The sequence below is a fragment of the Pogoniulus pusillus genome, chromosome 27 (genome assembly GCF_015220805.1).
Source record: "Pogoniulus pusillus isolate bPogPus1 chromosome 27, bPogPus1.pri, whole genome shotgun sequence".
Lineage (NCBI taxonomy): Eukaryota > Metazoa > Chordata > Aves > Piciformes > Lybiidae > Pogoniulus > Pogoniulus pusillus.
The window spans coordinates 2,832,683-2,857,874 of record NC_087290.1 but is presented as its reverse complement, the minus strand read 5'-3'; positions in this window follow the sequence as shown (position 1 = coordinate 2,857,874).

Here is a 25,192-nt window from a genome sequence, read left to right as displayed (position 1 = left end):
CCCACTCCTGACACTCCCTCACACCCTCAAAAGTCCCTCCCCAGCTTTTTTGGAGCCCCCTTCAGATGCTGGCAGGCCACAAGAAGGTCCCCTGGGAGCCTCCTCTGCTCCAGCCTGCACAGCCCCAACTCTTTCAGGCTGTGCTCACAGCAGAGCTGCTGCAGCCTCTGAGCATCCTCCTGGCCCTGCTCTGGACACTCTCCAGCATCTCCACAGCCCTCTTGTCCCAGGGGCTCCAGAGCTGGATGCAGGACTCCAGGTGAGGTCTCAGCAGAGCAGAGCAGAGGGGGAGAATCCCCTCCCTGGCCCTGCTGGCCACACTTCTGCTGCTGCAGCCCAGGCTCTGCTTGGCTTTCTGGGCTGCAAGTGCACACTGCTGGCTCCTGCTGAGCTTCTCCTCCAGCAGCACCCCCAAGTCCCTCTGCTCAGGGCTGCTCTCCAGCCACTCACAAGCCTAGAGTTGTGCTTGGGACTGCCCTGACCCAGCTGCAGGACCTTGCCCTTGGTCTTGTTGAAGCTCCTGAGCTTGGCTTGTGCCCACCTCTGCAGCCTGCCCAGGTCCTTCTGGATAGATCCTGCCCTGCAGCCTGGCTGCTGCAGCACACAGCTTGGTGTGAGCAGCAAACCTGCTGAGGCTGCACTCAATGCCTCTGTCCATGGCACCCACAAAGATGCTGAACAAGCCTAGTCCCAGGACTGATCCCTGAGGGACTGCACTTGTCCCTGGCCTCCACTTGGCCATGGAGCCATTGGCAGCCACTCTCTGGGTGCAGCCATCAAGCCACTTCTTTATCCATCAGTGCTCCACCCATCAAACCCATGTGGCACCAGCTTGAGGACCAGGATGTGGTGCAGGGAAAAGCAGAGATAACAGAGTTGCTCTCTGTCTCTGGAGCTGCATGAACTTCTCTCTCTCTAACCTAACTTGCTGCCTGACTAATCCCTCTGCTTCCTAACCCCTCTGACTGATCCTCCAAACTCACCTTGAGCATAAGGCAAAGTCTGGGATAAGACAGAGGGCTGGAAGGGAGGTGTTAGGGTGGTTGGGAGCCCCTCCTGGGCACTCAGGTTTCTGGCAGGGCTGTTGTGTTTCTGTAGTACTATTTAACTTGTCTCTAGCTGTACCTGTTGTAAATACCTGCTTGTACCTTGTGCTAAGCTGTAGGTATAAAGCTTCATTCAATGTCCAGCAGCTGAGTCTAGTCTGGGTGAGCTTAAGCTGGGGAAGGGGAGGCAGGTAACACCCAAACCATCACAGGGAGGAAGGCAATGGAGTCTTCAAGGCGAGAGGTTTGCTCATCTGCAGCTGGTTGTGCTGTGGCTTCACAGAAGCAGAATGTTAGGGACTGAAAGGGACCCCAACAGCTCTTCCAGTCCAACCCAGTGCCAGAGCAGGAACGCCTAGGGCAGGGCACACAGGCACACATCCAGGTGGGGTTTGAAAGTCTCCAGAGAAGGAGACTCCACAACCTCTCTGGGCAGCCTGCTCCAGGGCTCTGCCACCCTCACAGCTTTCCCTTCTGCTCCTTTGGCACCTCCTCTGCTCCAGCTTGCCCCCGGAGCCTCCTTGGCCACCCCTGGCTGCGTCCTCCCCACACTGCCCTGCACAGCTTCAGCACAGCACTGAGGACAGCCCTCAGGCTGCTCTGCTGCCAGCTGCCAGCCCCAGCTGCCTCAGCCTGGCCTCACAGGAGATGTTCACTGCCTGCAGCAGCTTGGGGGCTCTGGGCTGGGCTCTGTCCAGCAGTTCCCTGAGCTCCTTCTTGTATTTAGTGACCCAGAACTGGACATAATATTCCAGATGTGACCTTCTCAGGGCAGAAGAGAGGAGCAGGAGAATCTCTCTCAACCTACTCAGCACAGCCCTTCTGATACAGCCCAGGATGCTGTTGGCCTTGGCCATAAGGGCACCTTGCTGGCTCACTCCTAGGGGGCACTCAGAGGCAGCAGCAAGCACTCAGCATTGCTAAGCATTTGGGGGAGGGGAGCAGGGGCAGAGGTTTTCTCTCCAGCAGGCAGCAGGGGGTCGCTGGGGTTCCTCTCTCCTCTCTATTTCTTGTTGTACCAGTCTCATGGGGGGCTTCCAAGATCACCACCTGGGAAGGGCATCAGGACTTTGGTGATCCTAGGTACTTCTGGGAGAGCTCTGGGCAAGCTTTGGAGAGAGAGCACTTTTAGGAGGAAGGGGAGAGGAACAAGGTTCCTGTAAAGCTCTGCAGCACTTGAGTGCCCTGCTCTGAGGAGCCTGTGCCCTGGTTTGGCAGCACAGGCTGTGTCTGGCAGGTGATGAAAGCACAGCTCTGTGCACCAGACACCCAGGAGAAACCACCCCCAGCCAGCCCAGTCAGACCCCTTCTGCACCTCCTCCACTCCCTGCCCTGTGTGAGCCTGCAGCAGAGCCAGGTTCTGGCCCTCTGATGCCTTTTCAAGAGGGCTGAGATTTTGCCACTTCAGCTTTCCTTACACTGCAGCTTCTTTGCTTTTTTCCTCTTCAAAGTTGTGTTTGCCTTAAGTTATTTCCCCATCAGGATGCTGATGGAAGAACGTTGGAGACATCAGACTGGTTCAGTGCAGGAGTCTGTCCATCTGGCAGTCTGTCTGCCTGCCCTCAGAGCTTTTGAGCTGATTTTGAGTACAGCCACCAGAGAACTGAGGAGCCTGGAAACACCAAGGAGTGAAGAGAGATGCAGCTGGGCAGAGGAAAGCCATCCTCAGTGTCCCTTCTCTGGGACTGCCATGGGATGGAGCTGCAGAGACCTGGATACATCAACCAAGGCAACAATTTCTTCATCTAAAGCTTGATGGCTTTGTAAGGTCTGAGGGTTGGGTTGGATTTTTTTCTCCCAGTGGAATGGAAGAAGAAAGCTTTGGAAAAGTCATGCAACCTACAAACTGTACAAGTTCATGCACTCCTGGACACCTCTGAGCAGATGGGGAAGGCCTCACAGTCCTCACCATCCTCATCATCTTCACCACTCTCACAGTCCTCATTGTCCTCAGTCCTTATTGTCCTCAGTCCTCACAGTCCTCATCTTCCTCTCCATCTTCACCATTCTCACAGTCCTCATTGTCCTCTCAGTCCTCACCATCCTCATCATCTTCACCACTCTCACAGTCCTCATTGTCCTTTCAGTCCTTATTGTCCTCAGTCCCCACAGTCCTCACCATCCTCATCATCTTCACCATTCTCACAGTCTTCACTGTCCTCTCAGTCCTCACCATCCTCATCATCTTTACCATTCTCACAGTCCTCATTGTCCTCTCAGTCCTCATCTTCCTCTCCATCTTCACCATTCTCACAGTCCTCATTGTCCTCTCAGTTCTCACTGTCTTCATCTCCCTCTCCATCTTCACCCTCACAGTCCTCATTGTCCTCTCAGTCCTTATTGTCCTCAGTCCTCACTGTCCTCTCCTTCCTCTCCATCTTCACCATTCTCACAGTCTTCATTGTCCTCTCAGTCCTCATCCTCCTCTCCATCTTCACCATTCTCACAATCCTAATTGTCTTTTCAGTCCTCACCATCCTCATCATCTTCACCATTCTCACACTCCTCATTGTCCTCTCAGTCCTTATAGTCCTCTCCTTCCTCTCCATCTTCACCCTTCTCACACTCCTCATTGTCCTCTCAGTTCTCACTGTCCTCAGTGCTTGCAACTTAGCTCCATTTCTATCACTTGCCCAAGTGCAAAGGCTCTTTGGCCACAGAGATTCACCAATCCAAAATGGCAGCTGCCAAACAGACCCCAGGGCTTGCTTACCTTTATTTGGGCAAGACACCAACAAGTACCTAAGCCCCTGTGGGTAGCTGTTTAGCACTTTGGGAGGGGACATAGTGGCCCAAGCCTTTGTTTTCCTTCTTTCCTTGCTTCCCCCATCAGCAGAAGGGTGGGGGGCAAGCCAAGACACCTCATAGGCCTATTAGCCTGCCAGGACAACCATCCTCACCATCCTCAGAGTCCTCCTTATCTTCACCATCGTCACTGCCCTCACCATCCTCACCCACCCAGGTACTGCTGGTGCCTGCAGGGTCTGGCTGCAGGTGTGACCTGCCCAACCTTTAGCAAGAACATTTCAGCTATTCCTGCCTAACCAACAGGGAGCCCTAAAACTGTGCTGGCAGCTGTACATGGCCTCAGGCTCTGCTGACTTTGACACTACAACAAGATCTGGCACCTCACTGCTTGCCTGTCTTGCTCTGCTTCCTGATCCTGTAAGAGTGAAGCGTTGCCCTCCCCTCTTCCCCACCAGGTTTATGGTGCTGCTGTCCACATAGAATTGTGGAGTCACAGAATGGTTTGAGTTGGAAGTGACCTCCAAAGCTCATCCAGTCCAACCCTCCTGCAGTCAGCAGGGACATCCCCTGCTAGACCAGGTCACCCAGAGGCCTGTCCAGCCACACCTTGAATATCTCCAGGGATGGGGACTCCACCACCTCCCTGGGCACTCTCTTCCAGTGTTCCACCACCCTCGTGGTAAAGAACTTCTTCCCAACACCCAATCTCAATCTGCTCTGCTCTAGTCTGAAGCCATTGCCCTCATCCTATCACCACAGGCTTGTGCAAACAGTCCCTCTGCAGCCTTCTTGTAGCCCACTCAGGTACTGGCAGGCTGCTATCAGGTCTCTCTGGAGCCTTCTCTTCTCCAGGCTGAACAACACCAATTCCCCAGCCTGTCCCCATAGCAGAGCTGCTCCAACCCCCTGATCATTTTCATGTCACTCCTCTGGACCTACTCCATCAGGTCCATGTCCTTCCTATATTAAGGGATCCAGATCTGGACTCAGCACTCACCAGAGCACAACAAAGTGGCAGAATCTATCCTCTGGATCTGCTGCCAGCGCTGCCTTTGATGCAGCCCAGGCTGTGATTTGCCTTCTGGGCTGCAAGCTCACACTGCCTGCTCATGTCCAGCTCCTCCATCCTTGCATTTATGTGGCTGTTACAGCAACACCAACCTCCCCTGAGCCATCTTGCTCCCCACAAGCACCCTTAAAGCACCTTGCCATTGCTGATACCTCCAACCCTTGCTTTTTCCTCTTCTAAACCACCCAGCCACAGCCTTTAAACTCCCACCAGCAGCCACAGCCTGCCCCCGGAGGGAATTAACCTGTGCCAATCTATCATTTGAAGCCCCAAACGAGCATGTTGCCACTTCCCTTCTCTTGTCCTTCTTGTAGCTGTAAAGAAACAGGGTGGGGATGGACTAACAACAACAGCAAGCAGCGGGGAAAGGAAAAGAACCCTGAGTAAATGAACAGCTCAGCTACGCTTCTCCGCGCACAGAAGTCAGGGAGTTCAAAGTTATGGTTCCCCCTCCAGCTGTAATTCTGGCACACTGCACATATATATTAAGCCATTAAAGTTAGCCCCATAAACAGCAACACAAAATACTACAGGCACACAAGGGGGCCAAGCTACAATGGCCAAGGGAGCCATCACTCTCCCTCTCCCTGACTCCTGTGCGTGCGTTTTCTCCCTCGAAAAGAAAGAAGGGGATAAGTCAGCTCTCATTCACTCGTGATTCAGAGCTCAGGATGCTGAGAGGGAAGAGAGAAGAGAGATTGTTCTGTCTGCTGCTTTTCCCTCCTCCCTTCTTGCCTTTACACTTTGTTGTGCTCCCCTTTCTCTTTATTGCACAAGGCTGCTCCGCGATCAATGCTCTCCCTCGCTCCGGCTTTGATGTATCGAGTGAAGATCTCAGATTTCCCCTCCCGTCCTCTCCCACTCTGTGTAAGTGATCCAGCTCCCCAGCAAGGCACAGGCAAGGCAGCAGATAAGGGATAGCTTTTGATTGAATTTACTTCATTTATCCAGAGGATGGGACACAGGAGGAATATTAAAGCACGAATTAGCGGCTTTGTATTTCAGCGGCGTTGAAATCTCCCCAGCAGATAATGAGCTGCTGGAAACTCAGCCGCCAAAGGTCTCTCCCCAGCCACACCTCTTGCCTCTCCCCCCATGGATTCTCAAGTGAAAGAGTAGGAAAGTTGATAAGTGAAGAGTTGCAGTCAAAGCTCTTAAAGGGACAACAACTCAGGCCAACGGTTTTAGACAGCTCTGTCCCCGTGGAGGAGTTGCGCTGAGAGGCGCCAGAGTGAGTGCAGGGGAGGGCTCATGGAGATAGACAGATTGGGTCCATGGCCAATGGCAATGGCCATTCTGCACTGGTTAGACCACACCTTGAGTGCTGTGTTCAGTTCTGGGCCCCCCAGTTTAGGAGGGACATTGAGATGCTTGAGCGTGTCCAGAGAAGGGCAATGAGGCTGGGGAGAGGCCTTGAGCACAGCCCTACGAGGAGAGGCTGAGGGAGCTGGGATTGGTTAGCCTGGAGAAGAGGAGGCTCAGGGGAGACCTTATTGCTGTCTGCAACTACCTGAAGGGAGGTTGTGGCCAGGAGGAGGTTACTCTCTTCTCTCAGGTGGCCAGCACCAGAACAAGAGGACACAGCCTCAGGCTGTGCCAGGGGAGATTTAGGCTGGAGGTGAGGAGAAAGTTCTTCCCTGAGAGAGTCATTGGACACTGGAATGGGCTGCCCGGGGAGGTGGTGGAGTCGCCGTCCCTGGAGCTGTTCAAGGCAGGATTGGACGTGGCACTTGGTGCCATGGTCTGGCCTTGAGCTCTGTGCTAAAGGGTTGGACTTGATGATCTGTGAGGTCTCTTCCAACCTTGGTGATACTGTGATGCTGTGATACAGCTGCAATCAGGCCAAATGCCAGGTCCTGCACTTGGGCCACAACAACCCCTAGTAAGGCTAAGGGATTGCAGCAGTGCAGTTGGAAAGCTGCTGGCAGAAAGGGACCTGAGGGTGGTAATAGGCAAACAGCTCAATACGAGCCAGCAGTGTGCCCAGGTGGCAAAGAAAGACAAAGGCATCCTGGCTGGGATTAGAAATGCTGTGTCCAGCAGGAGCAGGGAGGGGATTGTCCTCTGGTACTCTGCTCTGGAGAGGCCACAGCTCAAGCATTGTGTTCAGTTTTGGACACTTCATTACAAGAGGGGTGTGGAGGTGTTGGAGCAGGTCCAGAGGATGGCCAGGAAGGGCCTGGAGAATAAATTTTATGAGGAGACTGAAGGAGCTGGGGATGGTTAGTGTGAAAAAGAGGAGGCTGAAAAAGAAACAGTGGTGATGGCTACTGCACTCATAGGCTTGCTGAGGTGAGTAAGAACAAAAACATAGAATTCTAGAATCAGGCAGGGTTGGAAGGGACCACAAGGAGCAGCCAGTTCCAAGCCCCCTGCCATGCCCAGGGACACCCTACCCTAGAGCAGGCTGCACACAGCCTCAGCCAGCCTGGCCTCAAACACCTCCAGCCATGGGGCCTCAACCCCCTCCCTGGGCAACCCATTCCAGCCTCTCACCACTCTCCTGCTCAACAACTTCCTCCTCACCTCCAGCCTCACTCTCCCCACCTCCACCTTTGCTTCATTCCCCCCACTCCTGACACTCCCTTATAGCCTCAAAAGTCCCTCCCCAGCTTTTTTGGAGCCCCCTTCAGATCCTGGCAGGCCACAAGAAGGTCCCCTGGGAGCCTCCTCTGCTCCAGCCTGCACAGCCCCAACTCTTGCAGTCTGTGCTCACAGCAGAGCTGCTGCAGCCTCTCAGCATCCTCCTGGCCCTGCTCTGGACACTCTCCAGCATCTCCACAGCCCTCTTGTCCCAGGAGCTCCAGAGCTGGATGCAGGACTCCAGGTGGGGTCTCAGCAGAGCAGAGCAGAGGGGGAGAATCCCCTCCCTGGCCCTGCTGGCCACACTGCTGCTGCTGCAGCCCAGGCTCTGCTTGGCTTTCTGGGCTGCAAGTGCACACTGCTGGCTCCTGCTGAGCTTCTCCTCCAGCAGCACCCCCAAGTCCCTCTGCTCAGGGCTGCTCTCCAGCCACTCACTGCCCAGACTGGAGTTGTGCTTGGCATTGCCTCAACCCAGCTGCAGGACCTTGCACTTGTACAATTTGCTTTCCTTTGCTTCCCATTGGACAACTGAGAAATTAGAACCTCCCAGACAAGCACTTTCCTGCCCCAAACTGCCACCAAAGACCTCCTGGGTGTTTCAGTGGAGACTTCCTGAGGGCTCTGATGCTCTCAGTCCTCTTTCTGAGCAGAAGGATTTGGCTTTACCTGAGCTTGCTTGGCACAACTTGGGGACAAAGAGCACATTGCTTCCAACCAGCCTCCCACTTTTCATCAGCACCTCCTTTTCCCAACCCCACAAACACAGCTGGCTAACCAGGATGCTCTTTCTCCATTAAAAGAGCAGTCTGATCCTCTGACTTTCCCATCCCATTAGAAAGTAAAATGACCCAGGGAGTGTCAAAATGATGCTGTCAAAAGCAAGACAGTCACTGTGAAAAATCAATATCACCCTAAGGTGCTACTGTGAGTTAACAGCTCTCACAGCCCCCAAGTGCAGGGCTGGTATCAATGCTGCTCTTGCTCCCTTCCCCACCAGCAGCCCTGCTGCTGCTGCTACTGCTGGAGAAAATCTCAGACATGGAATTCCACTTAAAGCAGAGCCAAAGGGTGAGATTTTCCAGCTCAGTGACCAAACCAAAAGGAAGAGAGGAAAAAGAGAGGGAAAACCTGCTACAGGCCACCCTCCCTGCCTACAGGTGGCCAAGCCCAAGGTAGTATCTTTTGCATTTGGGTTGATTTAACAGTTACTGACTCCCACTCCTTTATGTTCATGTCATAGCATCTCCAAGTCCCAGCACTGTAGGGGTGCTAGGAGGGACCTCTGGGAGATGAGATCCAACCTAGCTGCTAAAGCAGGGGCACTCTGTGGTGGATTATGCAAAATGAATAACCTGCCTTAATTTGGATGCCCAGGAGATGATGGTTAATAACTATGAAAACTGTTCATTCACACTAAGGTTTGCCAGAAAACTGCTTCACTGGAAGGTGTTTGGAGAAGGGCAGCAAGGCTGGGGAGGGGCCTGGAGCACAGCCCTGTGAGGAGAGGCTGAGGGAGCTGGGGGGGTGCAGCCTGCAGAAGCATGGGTGAGTAATGGTCAAGCAGCACGTTCATTGTGTGCTTCTTTCAAGGCCCTCTCCAAAATAAGTGGAGCCTCCTTGTTGGCTGTTGGGAAGCTCTTCACCCAAACTTTGGAGACTTGGTGGCTCCAAATCTCTGAGCAACACTGGGTTCATTTTAGTAAAGGTCTTGTATGCTTGGTCCTGCCCTTTCCTCTGTGCTCCTGCTGCTACCAAGCAGAGAAATTCCTCTTTGAAGGACATGTCCAGAAAAGATGAAGGATTTTTTCTTCCAGTAGCATCTTCTTGAGCTGTTCAGGTCTTCATCCTGTGTCTTCATTTTGACCCTTCCTACTTTCCTCCAGTGTGTTCCCTGCAGGTAGGTGCATTCCAGATTGGGAGACACCTTCTGCAGCTCAGAGATCCAGCCTTTAGTCTGTGACTCTATGGCTACCTGAAGGGAGGCTGTAGCTAGGGCTGGCTCAGGAGCAGTGTGGGCAGCAGGACAAGGGAGGTTCTTGTGCCCCTGTGCTCAGCACTGCTCAGGCCACCCCTGCAGTGCTGTGTCCAGTTCTGGGCTGCTCGATTCAAGAGAGCTGTTGAGGTGCTGGAAGGTGTTTGGAGAAGGGCAGCAAGGCTGGGGAGAGGCCTGGAGCACAGCCCTGTGAGGAGAGGCTGAGGGAGCTGGGGGGGTGCAGCCTGCAGCAGAGGAGGCTCAGGGCAGAGCTCATTGCTGCCTGAAGCTGCCTGCAGGGAGGCTGTAGCCAGGTGGGGTTGGGCTCTGCTGCCAGGCAGCCAGCAGCAGAAGAAGGGGACACAGCCTGGAGCTGTGCCAGGGCAGGTCTAGGCTGGATGTTGTTAGGAAGTTGCTGTCAGAGAGAGTGATTGGCATTGGAATGGGCTGCCCAGGGAGGTGGTGGAGTCTGTGTGGCTGGAGGTGTTTAGGAAGCTGCATGAGGCACTGAGTGCCAGGATTTAGTTAATCAGAAGGTGTTAGGTGCTAGGTTGGACTCGATGCTCTTGAAGGTCTTTTCCAACCTGCTTGGTTGTGTGACTTGCTGTGGGTGTGTGCTGGCAGGCCTGAGAGGGCAAGCATGGGTTGGATCTGATGATCTCAGAGCTCTTCTCCAACCTGCTTGATTCTATCATTCCGTGGTCACAGGAATGGGCCTTTAGCTACTGGAGACTGAGCCCTGCCCCAGGCTGCTCAGAGAGGTTATGGAGTCTCCTTCTCTGGAGAACTTCCAAAGCCTCCTGGGCATTGTGATCCTGGGCAAGCTGCTTTGGGTATCACACACAGTATCACAGCATCCCAGTATCATCAGGGTTGGAAGAGACCTCACAGATCATCAAGTCCAACCCTTTACCACAGAGCCCAAGGCTAGACCATGGCACCAAGTGCCACGTCCAGTCCTGCCTTGAACAGCTCCAGGGACGGCGACTCCACCACCTCCCCGGGCAGCCCATTCCAGTGTCCAATGACTCTCTCAGGGAAGAACTTTCTCCTCACCTCCAGCCTCAATCTCCCCTGGCACAGCCTGAGGCTGTGTCCTCTTGTTCTGGTGCTGGCCACCTGAGAGAAGAGAGTAACCTCCTCCTGGCCACAACCTCCCCTCAGGTAGTTGCAGACAGCAATAAGGTCTCCCCTGAGCCTCCTCTTCTCCAGGCTAACCAATCCCAGCTCCCTCAGCCTCTCCTCATAGGGCTGTGCTCAAGGCCTCTCCCCAGCCTCGTTGCCCTTCTCTGGACACGCTCAAGCATCTCAATGTCCCTCCTAAACTGGGGGGCCCAGAACTGAACACAGTACTCAAGGTGTGGTCTAATCAGTGCAGAGTACAGGGGCAGAATGACCTCCCTGCTCCTGCTGGCCACACCATTCCTGATGCAGGCCAGGATGCCACTGGCTCTCTTGGCCACCTGGGCACACTGCATGAGCAGGAGGTTTGGATGTGGTGATCTCCAGAGGTCCCTTCCAACCCTACTCCCCCCTGGTTGTGTGTGACTCTGCAAAAGCAATGACATTTCTTCTCCTGAGCACTGAATGTGAGCAGACAGGGCCAAGCAGGCAGAGGGGATTCTGGGTGGCTGTTTTTCATGTGTGACATCAAAACAAGGTCCCAAGCAGCTGTTGTGTGTAAAGCTCCTGCTGCATTTTTTACAGCAGCCAACGTGTTACATCTGCCAGCCTGGCCAAATCCTGGCTTGGGGTTATCAGTTGCTGCCCAAATCCTGCTTCAGAGCCTTGTAGCTACAACTCCTGCCACCTAAGGAGGAAAGCTGGAGAGGCTGATTGTGTGTAAGGAGATGCCCCACAGCATCCTTCATCTTGATATTCTGCCCTGGAGAGAGCACAGCTGGAGTACTGTGTCCAGTTTTGGGCTTCCCAGTTCAGGAGAGACAGGGACCTGCTGGAAGAAGTCCACCAGAGAGCCACAAGGATGATTTGGGGACTTGAGCATCTCCCCTGTGGAGAGAGACTGAGAGCCCTGGGGCTGTTTGGTCTGGAGAAGAGAAGGCTGAGAGGAGATCTGAGCCATGTGTACAAACACCTGGGGGGTGGGGGTCAAGTGGAAGGGGCCAAGCTCTTTTGGGTGGTGCACAGCAATAAGCCAAGGAGCAATGGATGCAAACTGGAACAGAGAAGGTTTCAGCTCAACATGAGGAGAAACTTCTTTAGAGTGAGGGTGGCAGAGCCCTGGAGCAGGCTGCCCAGAGAGGTTGTGGAGTCTCCTTCTCTGGAGCCTTTCCAAACCCATCTGGATGCAATCCTGTGCAGACTGCCCTGGGTGATGCTGCTTTGGCAGAAGGGCTGAACTGAATGACCTCTGGAGGCCCCTTCCAACCTCTGAGGTTCTGTGACTGTGACAGGGGAAGGCAGCAGGGAAATAGCCAAGAGAGAAGACGGTGGAACGTGGAGGGTGGCACCTCCTCAACCACAGCAGGGCAGCAGGGCAGGCAGGCCCCTGAAATACCATTCCCTATCCTCACTCACACCCTGACCTGGCCTCTCCATGGGCCATAGCCAGTGAGGAGGAGCTGGAGAGCCACATTAGCCCCAAGGTTCTCCACCAGCTGCAAAGGTCTGCCTGTGCCACAGCATCCAGGGGCTCCCAGGCTGCAGCAAGGTCCAGGGCAAATTACACATCGGTCTCATTTCCATCCCTGTGCTGAAATGAAACCAGCTAGTCCAGAAGGACCTTTTCTCCTCTTCCTGTGACCAAGGCAACAATCAGAGAACATCTCTTGCCTTGGACTCCTTATTAGTTTAATTAGCTGATTTTCTGCATGGCTTATCCCAAGTGCTGCAATTGCACAATCAAATCACAGAGCAGTTGACAACTTCATGTGCAAAATTACTGCTTTGCAGGCTCTAAAAGCTCTGAGGACAGCTGTCAGCAGTGACCCCCTGCTGAAAATGACAAGCAGCCTCAGCCTGTCCCCACCTCCTGTCCTGCCTGCAAGCTGGCAGGCTGAAGGATCCTTGGAGAACCAAACGGAGAAACACACACCCCCCACACCCCCCCCCCCCAAGCCTCAGGGCAGTTCCAGTTTGCAGCTGCCTGAGCTGCCTGCTGTCTGCCCTCCCCCTCCTCACACTCAGCTCACAAGTGCCAGCACTGCTCCAGGCCTGGCAGAAGAACAGATCCTGCTGCTCAGAGGGGCTTTGGCATCTCAGATGCACTCGCATCAGGCCCTGCTCTGCTGTTAAATTGCCTGGGAATTGGTGCCCGAGGTGAAGCTGGCATCCATGTGTCCAACAGCAGGCAGGGCTGGAGCCCCTGCTCTGCTCACATGTGTGCTGATGGAGGGCTGGAAGCTGCTTCTGGCTTTGTGGGTAAGCTGAGCACAGCAGCTGTCAGGAGTGAACTTCTCAATTCACAGGCAGAAGCCATCCAGAGGGACCTGGGCAAGCTGGAGAAGTGGGCACAGGAGAACCTCGTGAGGTTCAACAGGCAAAGGACAAAGTCCTGCATCTAGGTCAGGGCAAGCCTCTGTACCAATCCAGGCTGGGAGGTGAGGAGATTGAAAGCAGCCCTGCAGAAAAGGTTTTAGGGGTTCTGGTGGGTGAGAAGCTGGGCAGGAGCCAGCAATGGGCACCTACAGCCCAGAAGGCCAATGGCAGCCTGGGCTGAGTGTGGCCAGAGATGGAGAGAGGGGATCCTGCCCCTCTGCTCTGCTCTGAGGAGACCTCACCTGGAGAGCTGCATCCAGCTATGGAGCCCTCAGCACAGCAGGGAATGGACCTGCTAGAGCAGATCCAGAGGAGGCCACAAAGTTGATCAGAGAGATGCAGCACCTTTCTTACAAGGATAGGCTGGCAGAGTTGGGGCTGCTCAGCCTGGAGGACAGAAGGCTCTAGGGAGCAGCCCTCCAATATCTGAAGGGGGTCTACAGGCAGGCTGGACAGGGACTGATTCCAAGGGCAATGGTTTGAAACTGGAGCTGGGGAAATTCAGGTTGGACATCAGGAGGAAGTTCTGCACAGTGGAAGTGGTGAGACACTGGAACAGGTTGCCCAGGGAGGTGATGGAGGCCCCAGCCCTAGAGACATTCCAGGTGGAACTTGATGGAGCCCACTGGAGGTGTCCCTGCTGACTGCAGGGGGGTTGGGCAAGGTGACCTGCCAGGGTGCCATCCAGCTGGCTGCATTCTGTGATCCTGTGGATCCTGTGGGCTGGCTCAGCTCAGTATGGCACATCCTGAGTTTCCTTCTCCTTAGCAGCCTGTTTGGAATCACTCCCACAGAGGGAGGGACAGAGGTACCCACTGGTGAGGGCAGAGAGGCCACAACTTGCTCTTTGCAGGCTTGGCTTTTTGAAGCAATGAGGGGATGCTTGGGCAGATCCTGCTGGACATGGTGGGAGAGGAAGCAATCCTTTCCAGTGAGTTTAGGGGAAAGAAGATGTCCTGTGCCTTGTGAGCAGGGAATACATGCAATGTGACCTTCCTCTGCAGAAACAGAAGCCCAAATCAGCCTTACTCAGCTAGCTTCAGATTTTGTTAGTCCAAAGAACCCTGGGCCCCAGGCTGGAGTAACTGTGATGGGTGGACAACTGATTCTTAACCTGTCTCAAAGCCAGAGGGTGTCCTGTGATTCCTCCATGTTCCAGCTCAAGGCCAGACTGAGGGAGTTTGGCTCTGCAGGGCAGGCTGCACAAGCAGGGTGACACCATGGAGCAGGAGTTTGGCTCTGCAGGGCAGGCTGCACAAGCAGGGTGACACCATGGAGCAGGAGTTTGGCTCTGCAGGACAGGCTGCACAAGCAGGGTGACACCCTGAAGAAGAGAGTTTGGCTCTGCAGGACAGGCTGCACAAGCAGGGTGACTCCATGGAGCAGGAGTTTGGCTCTGCAGGGCAGGCTGCACAAGCAGGGTGACTCCATGGAGCAGGAGTTTGGCTCTGCAGGGCAGGCTGCACAAGCAGGGTGACTCCATGGAGCAGGAGAGTTTGGCTCTGCAGGACAGGCTGCACAAGCAGGGTGACTCCATGGAGCAGGAGAGTTTGGCTCTGCAGGGCAGGCTGCACAAGCAGGGTGACTCCATGGAGCAGGAGTTTGGCTCTGCAGGGCAGGCTGCACAAGCAGGGTGACTCCATGGAGCAGGAGTTTGGCTCTGCAGGGCAGGCTGCACAAGCAGGGTGACTCCATGGAGCAGGAGGCCATTCTGCATCCTCAGAGATCTCCAGAGGCTCTGCTATCACCATCTGCATTTAGGTCTTGTTAGGGAGCTCAGGAAGCAGTCTGCATTCAAGACCTCCACCAGGCTAAGAGTGATGATAATTAGCTCCATTAACCAGGTGCTTTTCATTCAAAGGGCAGCAGGCTAAAAGGCAGTGAATGAGAGGAACCTTTGTGAAGCACTTGTTGGGATTTGCAGCCAGTGGAATTCCTCCAAGCTGAGTCCCTTAGCAAATGTCTTCTCTCTCACCTCTCTCCCCAGAATGAAAGCTTTGGCCAGCAAGATCAAGAACTTGACAGCCAGACCCTCATTCCCTCTGCTCTCCAGGAGGCTCCTCTGAGGGATGATCAAACAGATCTTCCCAATCAAGTGAATCTCTGCTCTTGCTCCCTCTTCCAGTGTTTTCTCCAGCTGTTATTCAATCACACAGTTGAAAAAATGGAAACAACTCTGGGAAGGAATTAATAAGAGGAAGAACCATAGAATCACAGGATTAACCAGGTTGGAAAAGACCTTCAAGAGCATCCAGTCCAACCTAGCACCTAACACCTTCTAGCTAACTAACTCATGGCACTAAGTGCCTCATCCAACCTCCTTTCAAACACCTCCAGCCACACAGACTCCACCACCTCCCTGGGCAGCCCATTCCAATGCCAATCACTCTCTCTGCCAACAACTTCCTAACAACATCCAGCCTAGACCTGCCCTGGCACAGCTCCAGGCTCTGTCCCCTTCTTCTGTCCCTGGCTGCCTGGCAGCAGAGCCCAACCCCACCTGGCTACAGCCTCCCTGCAGGCAGCTGCAGGCAGCAATGAGCTCTGCCCTGAGCCTCCTCTGCTGCAGGCTGCACCCCCCCAGCTCCCTCAGCCTCTCCTCACAGGGCTCTGCTCCAGGCCCCTCCCCAGCAAATGGAATCAGAGCAATGGAGGTGGAACTAGGATGGGAGGTGGTGATGGCATAGAAGGGAACCGAAATCAGCTTTGGAAAGAAGCAGCAAATACATGGAAATAGACTCAGAGAATTGTTTGGGTTGGAAAAGCCTCCTAAGATCAGGGAGTCCAACATCAACCCAGCACCACCATGGCCACTAGACCATGTTCTCAAGTGCCATGGCCACACATTTATTGAACACCCCTCCAGGGATGGGGACTCCACCACCTCCCTTGGCAGCCTGTGCCAAACCCTGACCACTCCTGCACAAAAGAAATTGTTCCTGATCTCCAACTCTGGCACAACTTCAGGCCAGTCCCTCTCATTCTATCACCTGATGCAAGGGAGAAGAGACCAACCCCACCTCACTGCAACCTTCTTCAAGAGAGTTGTAGAGAGCAATGAGGTCTCCCCTCAACCTCCTTTGCTCCAGGCTGAACAACTCCAGTTCACTCAGCTGCTCTTCATCAAGCCTGTTCTCCAGACCCTTCACCAGCTTCATTTTCCTTCTTCTCTAAGGAATCAGGTAGAGGAAGATGAAGGGAGCAGTGCTGCTGGTCCTCTCTGGGCTCCACTTTCCCTGGTTTGCAAACATCCAAGCCTGTTCCTGCATCTGTTTGGGAATGATCAGTGATGGACTTAGAGGCAACTTGAGATGTGCAGGCAAAAGGGACTCCAGGACAGGTCACCTTGCAGTGTTGCTCTATGGGACCTCTGAAAGGTGTGGAGGGGAACAGAGAGCTGGGAGAAGGACAAGGAGGCTGAGATCCTGCAGGTGACTTTCTGGGCAAACCACAGTCCCTTGGGAACTGCATTGATGAATCCAACCAGAACATGGCTCTGATTCTGTTGCATCTGGAAGGTCATCACCTCCCACCTTAGATGGCTGGGATAAGGCAGGAGCAGGCCTGGCCTGTTGGGCCACCTTCTCCCCTATAGTGGCAACGTCTTCTTCTGCCTCCTTTGCTCCTCTTCATTACCAAAACCCCCTGCAGACATCATTGGTGATGGAGAGCCATTGGAGAGGCAATTAGAAAGAAGTTAGAGTGAATTACATGTGCAGGGTTTATTTTCTGTTTTCTGCTGTAGCTGCTGCCAATTATTGTGCAATTAGGCTGCCTTCATTAGCAAATGAGATTAAAATTAACATCGTTAATTACTCGTTCTGTTAAACAGGGAGAAGCAGGCATTGGAGGGGAAGATGCAGAGGAGGTTGTCCTCAGAACAGATGCAGCAATGTTCTCCACTGGCAGCAGCTCCTTCAAGGGTTCTGTTGGGTGATGCACTTCCAGCCAGCACAGCAGGGAAAGGAGCCTTTGGATTCAAGCCCCTAACACAGGAGCTTGCAGAAATCCCTTACGTGATGCTGAGGGAAATCAGCACAGAGTCACCTGGTTGGAAAAGACCTTAAGGTCATTGAGTCCACCCTAACATCTCCCTGTACACCATAGGTTCACAGAACAGAATCATAGACTCAAGCAGGCTGGAAGAGAGCTCCAAGCTCAGCCAGCCCAACCTAGCACCCAGCCCCAAACAACCAACCAGACCATGGCACTAAGTGCCCCAGCCAGGCTTGGCTTCAACACCTCCAGCCACACAGACTCCACCACCTCCCTGGGCAGCCCATTCCAGTGCCAATCACTCTCTCTGCAACTTCCTAACAACATCCAGCTGTAGCACTCAGATGCTGAGTGTGTGTTAAGTGATGCCAAGGAGAGACCTTTTGATCCCTTTGAGGGATCCTGGATGTCAGGAATTCACCTAGGCCACACTGCTGTCCCTATCCAGAACTGATGTGTCTGCATCACTTTTATCTGCTATCTCTCTGGGCCATTCCTGACAGCCTGCACCAATGCAAGTGGCTCAAGTTCCACCCATAGAATCATAGAATGAGTCAGGGTTGGAAGGGAGCACAAGGAGCAGCCAGTGCCAAGCCCCCTGCCATGCCCAGGGACACCCTACCCTAGAGCAGGCTGCACACAGCCTCAGCCAGCCTGGCCTCAAACACCTCCAGCCATGGGGCCTCAACCACCTCCCTGGGCAACCCAGTCCAGCCTCTCACCACTCTCCTGCTCAACAACTTCCTCCTCACCTCCAGCCTCACTCTCCCCACCTCCACCTTTGCTCCATTCCCCCCACTCCTGACACTCCCTCACACCCTCAAAAGTCCCTCCCCAGCTCTTTTTTGTAGCCCCCTTCAGATGCTGGCAGGCCACAAGAAGGTCCCCTGGGAGCCTCCTCTGCTCCAGCCTGCACAGCCCCAACTCTTTCAGGCTGTGCTCACAGCAGAGCTGCTGCAGCCTCTCAGCATCCTCCTGGCCCTGCTCTGGACACTCTCCAGCATCTCCACAGCCCTCTTGTCCCAGGAGCTCCAGAGCTGGATGCAGGACTGATGCAGTGTTGGATGCACCTGGGATCTTTTGTCTGTCATTTTACTTCCCTTACACTTGGGAAGGCTTCTCCAAGTGTCAAACTGGAACTGCAGCTGCCCACTGTGAGCTGCCCTGCTCCCCAGGGCCACACAGAGTGATTATTCCCATTCTGGTTACATCAGTCTTTTTCTCAGTTAAGAACTATTCCTGTCTTGCCTGAGTTCCTCCTCTTTGGACTAAACCATCCCAATTTGCCCAATCTTTCTTTGCAGATCATCTCTGCTAGCCTTCATTCTGCCCTCCTTGCTCTGGCCACTCTGCAAGCTGTCACTTTCTAGTGGAGCAGTGCCCCCCAAACTGGATGCAGGCATCCAGCTGAGGTCTCAGTGACCCTGGGCAGAGCAGGAAGAGGATTTTGTGTGTCATGCTGGTGATACTTTTACCTAAGCTCTCCTCTTTGGCATTTTTCACTGCAGCTTGACACCTTTGACTCTCCTTGACACAGTGATCAGTAATGAGCCCCAGTCTTTTCTTGCAGGGTTGCTGCCCAGTCAGCTCTGTGCTTCTTGCATCCTGCCTGGGAACAGTTCATTATTCCTGCCTGCATGTAGACTCCAGCACTTATCTCTATTAAATTGCATCCTATTTCTTCCAAACCATTTCTCCAGTTTGTCACAATCATTTGGAGAGAAAGAAAGAGATGGCAGCAGCATGCTGGAAACCATGGAGTGTAGGACTTCAGCCCTGGATTTCAGCTTGGATCTCACCAAGTGGAATGTTTCCTTTGCATCCATCCCTGCTCTGAAGCACCTAAAGCAAAATGTGACCCCTGTGAGGATCATATCATAGGATGCTTAGGGTCTGAAGGGACCTTAGGGATCATATCATAGGATGCTTAGGGTCTGAAGGGACCTTAGGGATCAGCCAGTTCCAACCTCCTGCCATAGGCAGGGACACCTCCCACTAGAACAGGTTGCTCAAGGCATCATCCAGCCTGGCCTTGAACACCTCCAGGGAGGTTGTGGAGCACAGAAGCACTCAATGTGATCAAAGGTTGTGTGCTCCACAACCTCCCTGGGCAACCTGTGCCAGTGTCTCACTACCCTCAACCTCCACCAGTGTCTCACCACCCTCAACCTGTGCCAGCCTCTCACCACCCTCAACCTGTGCCAGCCTCTCACCACCCTCAACCTGTGCCAGTGACTCACCACCCTCAACCTGTGCCAGTCTCTCACCACCCTCACTGCAAACAACTTCTTCCTAACATCCACTTTCAATCTCCCCTCTGCCACTTCAAACCCATTCCTCCTCATCCTGTCATTCCCAGACCTTGTCAATAGTCCCTCCCCAGCCTTCCTGGAGCCCCTTTCAGACCCTGGAAGGCCACTCCAAGGTCTCCTCAAAGTCTTCTCTTCTCCAGGCTGCAGAGCCCCAACTCTCTCAGCCTGTCCTTATAGCAGAGCTGCTGCAGCCCTCTGAGCATCTTCACTTTAGATTGCTAGACCTCTTTCTGCTCACATTTCCTAGCTTTATAAATGGGAACATTTCCCTTCTCACCTTCACAGGTGTGTCAGGAAACCATCAGATGTGATGCACTCAGCTGATTCCAGCAAGGGGCACAGGCCATGTGCACTCAGCTGTGTGGTCACTGCCACTGCTGAAGCCACTCCCAACTGCTGCATCTTTTGTGCATGTGAAAAAATCCACAGAGAGAGGAAATGGCTTCTGCTAGATCCAGCCAGCAGGTCCAAACACAGCAGGTAAGCATTTGAGCTTTATATGCTTCTTCAGAGCTGGCAGCTGTCAGAGCCAGTTCCATCCAGGTTGCTCTTGGCATTTGCAGAGCAATGTGGAAGCAAAGGGACAGGCATTGCCCCTGCACATTCTGTGATGTTGTGATCCAAACAGTGCTACAGGCTGGGGCCAGAGTGGCTGAGAGCAGCCAGGCAGAGAGGGAACTCGGGGTGCTGGGAGAGAGGAGCTGCAGAGGAGGCAGCAGTGTGCCCAGGTGGGCAGCAGAGCCAATGGCATCCTGGGCTGGCTCAGGAGCAGTGTGGGCAGCAGGACAAGGGAGGTTCTTGTGCCCCTGTGCTCAGCACTGCTCAGGCCACCCCTGCAGTGCTGTGTCCAGTTGTGGGCTGGTCAATTGCAGAGAGCTGTTGAGGTGCTGGAAGGTGTTTGGAGAAGGGCAGCAAGGCTGGGGAGGGGCCTGGAGCACAGCCCTGTGAGGAGAGGCTGAGGGAACTGGGGGGGTGCAGCCTGCAGCAGAGGAGGCTCAGGGCAGAGCTCATTGCTGTCTGCAGCTGCCTGCAGGGAGGCTGTAGCCAGGTGGGGTTGGGCTCTGCTGCCAGGCACCCAGGGACAGAACAAGGAGACACAGCCTGGAGCTGTGCCAGGGCAGGTCCAGGCTGGATGTTGTTAGGAAGTTGTTGTCAGAGAGAGTGATTGGCATTGGAATGGGCTGCCTGGGGGGGTGGTGGAGGTACCGTCCCTGGAGGTGTTGAAGCCAAGCCTGGATGAGGCACTTAGGTCTGGTTGACTGGCCAGGGCTGGGTGCTAGGTTGGCTCTGAGTGCCATGGTCTGGTTGGTTGGTTGGGGCTGGGTGCTAGGTTGGGCTGGCTGAGCTTGGAGCTCTCTTCCAGCCTGGTTGTTTGTATGATTCTATAATCCACAACCTCCCTTGCGGTGTTCAGGCCCAGGTTGGATGAGGCCTTGAGCAACCAGTTCCAGTGGAAGGTGACCCTGCCTGTGGCATGGGGTTGGCACTGGCTGAGCTTTGAGGTCCCTCCCAGGCTAAAGCATTCTGTGATCCTAACCTACCCACAGCCAGTCAGCAGCAGGAGGCCACTCGGGGAACCGCTTGCTGGGCAGGGCAGAGTTTCAGTGTCGATGCTCTGCAAAGCTTTCCCCTCTGCACCCAAGGCAGAGCAGAGCAGTGTCTTCTTGAAGAGCTGTGTTGAAGAGTGGCAATGAAGTTTATCAGGTGTGTGCTGACAGCTTCATGGATGCCTTCAGTCAGAGAGGCAACGGGAGCCTGAGCAGCGCCGCGCCTCGCACGTAGCAACAAGGCAGCTGCCTCTGGAAACTGTTTTCTCATGCAGACCTCATCAAACAAACAAAAAAAAAAACCAAATGAGAAAATAAGTAGACAGGACCAGGCAGGGAATTCTTCTGCCCTCGTGCCTCAAGGGGAGTGTATCCAAATTAAGAGGCCTTTTCCACTGCTGATGGCTCGGTGGAGGCGTGGATGCGTGCGCCACATCGTTGGCTGGTGTGAATCAGTGGAGGTGCTGCAGGGAGAACAGAAGATCACGTTCAGCTCGGTGCTCAGCACACCTTAACAAGGAGCTCACCTCCCCACAGCACTGGGACAAGCCAAAACCATCTCAGGAGTCCCCCTCAGGAGCCCCCCCAGGAGCCTTGAGTTCTACCTTGCTGTCTGCGGGGAGGTAAGCGTGAGGACAGGGATGCTGTTCAAAGCCTCCCATGCAAAACCCACACAGGCTTGGACTGATATTGGTAAAGTCCTTTTCCAATGTCACATCAGGCAGTGCTAGGCCTTCCCTGCTCCTCTCTTGGGTGCAGTGATTCCTTGGAGAAAAGCTGGGCAAGAGGAGGGATGCACAAATGGTGTGGGGGGATCAGCGGACTGGAAGGGACTGAGGAAAGGTGCAAAGGGAGCCTGAGGTGTGCATGGCACAGTTTTGGGCTCCCCAGTGTTCAGTTTGGGGCTCCCCAGCTGAAGCAGGACAGGGATCTGCTAGAGAGAGTCTTGGGCTCCCCAGTTGAAGGGGGACAGGGATCTGCTGGAGAGAGTCCAGCAGAGGGATATGAGGATGATGAGGGGACTGGAGGGCATGGCTGATGAAGAGAGGCTGAGGGCCCTGGGGCTGCTTAGTGTGGAGAAGAGAAGACTGAGAGGGGATTCAATCAATGCTTATAAACATCTGAGGGCTGGGGGTCAGGAGAGGGGGGACAGGCTCTGCTCACTGCTCCCTGGGATAGGAGAAGCAGCAGTGGATGGAAGCTGCAGCACAGGAGGTTCCAGCTCAACACAAGGGGAAACTTCTTGCCTGTAAGGGTCCCAGAGCCCTGGCACAGGCTGCCCAGAGAGGTTGTGGAGTCTCCTTCTCTGGAGCCTTTCCAGGCCTGTCTGGATGTGTTCCTGTGTGATCTGTGTTAGATAGGATTGTCCTGCTCTGGCAGGGGGTTGGACTGGATGATCTCCTTGGGTCCCTTCCAAACCCTAACATCCTGCGAGCCTGTGATGGCAGAGGGAAGGGACAGATGTATGATCATGGGAGACAAACATGAGAGAGGAACAAGGGAGAGGAGGTTTTCATGTCAGACTCCTCCACGAGGGCAGATTTTTACCTGCCTTCTTTCTCTAGAAAATTCACTAGGCATTTGTGCCTCCCCCTTCTCCCTAGCAACATGCTCAAGCTTTGTCCAGGAGCACAGCAGAAATTCAGACCCTTGCTCTCCCTTCTTCCAGCAAGACATCAGCCTCCCACTCCAGCTCTGCTCCTTGCCTCAGGTTTCTGTAAGGGGCTGAGGGCCACCAGCATCCTGGGAGTCTGCAGGTATCCCCTGAGGAGCTTCCAGACAAACAGCAGAAACCCTCTGGACACATCACAGGCTGCTGGGGGATTTGATCCAAGGGGAAGAAGCAGCATTATAGGCTGGATGTTGTTAGGAAGTTCCTGTCAGAGAGAGTGATTGGCATTGGAATGGGCTGCCCAGGGAGGTGGTGGAGTCTGTGTGGCTGGAGGTGTTGCAGCCAAGCCTGGCTGGGGCACTGAGTGCCATGGTCTGGTTGGTTGGTTGGTTCTGGGTGCTAGGTTGGGCTGGCTGAGCTTGGAGCTCTCTTCCAACCTGCTTGATTCTATGATTCTATGATTCTATGAATGTCAGAGGCTGGAAGGGACCTCCAAAGCTCATCTGGATCCAGCCTCCCCCTTGCCAGAGCAGCATCACCTAGAGCAGATCACACAGGAACACATCCAGATGGCTCTAGAATATCTCCAGAGTGGCAGACACCACAGCCTCCCTGGGCAGCCTGTTCCAGTGCTCTGACACCCTCACAGGGATAAAAAATTCTTCCTCGGGGTCTCATGGAACTTCCTATGCCTCAACTTCCACCCATAAGAGGGAAGAGGCTCCAAGGAGCAGGGAATGCTTCGCGTTTAGCTTGGATAATTCATCCGTAACCGAAGCTGAAGGAAATTGAAGTGGCCTGTCCCCAGCACTGCTTAATTCAGCAACGAACTGGCCATGGAAAGAGATAAGAAACAAGGTCTGCAACCTTAAAAGAAGCCATTAGGAACACAGAGGAGTGAAGAGCAGCTGAAGTAAAGCCAAATGCATGTTTGTGAGCCGATAAGATTCTGAGCGCTCCTTTCAGCAGCTGATAGCCAGAGGTATCAACAAGGTAGGCAGATTAAATTCCTACAGGCATTAATTAAAAGGAGTCTGATGAGGAGAGAAATTAAGGGCTCAAACACTGAGCAGAAATAACTGTAGGGTTGTTGGGTTGGTTGTGGGTTTGGGGTTTGGTTTTTTTTTGCCTTCTTCTTCAGAGGATGTTTAGCTCCAAACAGCTGCTGGGGAGGGGAGGGAGAAAAACCTCTCGTGGATGTAAGGTGTGAGATGCAGATGGGAGATGTGGAAACATATCATTAAAGGATAAGGGCCATGAGCTAGCTGAAAGGAAAACAATATTGGGATGGATCTGGTGGTGGTGGTGAAGCATTAATGAAGAAAGAAGAGATTGTTGGGCAGGCTCCCAAAATGTGAAGGCAGAAAATGCAGTGAAATCCCACAGATTTCAGTGGCCAGGCTGTGAGAGTCTCAAGGCAAAAAGAGAGGTCAGCAAAGCACCTCCTGGTATTTATCTGCCTCATGGGAAGAGCTGGAGGAAGGGCTCAAGCACAGTGTGACTGAAGCTGAAAGAGGAGAACAGGGATGCTGCTGAGATTGGTCACGCAGCTCTGGGTGTGCAGAGCCCAGGAGGAAGGAGAAGAATCTCTGCTCATGAATTCTCACCCACATAGAAGACTGGCTGCAGGGAGCCAGCAAGTGCTTCCTGCAGAACTGCCCAAGCAGGGATGTGTGGAGGAGAGGTCCTGCAGGTCTGAGCACAGCTTCAGGCAGTGCTACTGCACAACCAGAGAGACCTGAGAGAAGGAACAGCTTCAGGGGGGGGAGAAGAGCAAGGCGTTAGAAGGAACATCCTCTGAGGTGAGGGGTTAGCATCTCCTGAGTGAAATCTCAGCTCTTCCACAGGTAAAGGATTTGAGAAGACATTTGTCCTGCTCCTACCTTCATCCTGCTCATTTTCTTCCAGAGTAAAATGTTCCTGGCATGCACATTGCCAGGAGGTCTCCAGATCCCCATATGGAATCAGACTTGCTCCGCTACAGAGTGAACCACCAGATGGATAAAGAAGTGGCTTGATGGCCACACCAAGAGAGTGGCTGCCAATGGCTCCATGGCCCACTGGAGGCCAGGGACAAGCAGAATTCCTCAGGGATCAGTCCTGGGACCAGGCTTGTTCAACATCTTTGTGGGTGCCATGGACAGAGGCACTGAGTGCAGCCTCAGCAGGTTTGCTGCCCACACCAAGCTGTGTGGTGCAGCAGACAGGCTGCAGGGCAGGATCCATCCAGAGGGACCTGGGCAGGCTGCAGAGGTGGGCACAAGCCAAGCTCAGGAGGTTCAACAGGACCAAGTGCAAGGTCCTGCAGCTGGGTCAGGGCAGTCCCAGGCACAACTCCAGGCTGGGCAGTGAGTGGCTGGAGAGCAGCCTTGAGGAGAGGGACTTGGGGGTGCTGCTGGAGGAGAAGCTCAGCAGGAGCCAGCAGTGTGCACCTGCAGCCCAGAAAGCCAAGCAGAGCCTGGGCTGCAGCAGCAGCAGTGTGGCCAGCAGGGCCAGGGAGGGGATTCTGCCCCTCTGCTCTGCTCTGCTGAGACCCCACCTGGAGTCCTGCATCCAGCTCTGGAGCCCCTGGGACAAGAGGGCTGTGGAGATGCTGGAGAGTGTCCAGAGCAGGGCCAGGAGGATGCTCAGAGGCTGCAGCAGCTCTGCTGTGAGCACAGACTGAAAGAGTTGGGGCTGTGACCCCTGCCATAGGCAAGGACACCTCCTGCTAGAACAGGTTGCAAAAGACCTCATCCAACCTGGCCTTGAACACCTCCAGAGAGGTTGTGGATCACAGATCACATTCTGTGATCCCCAACCTCCCTGG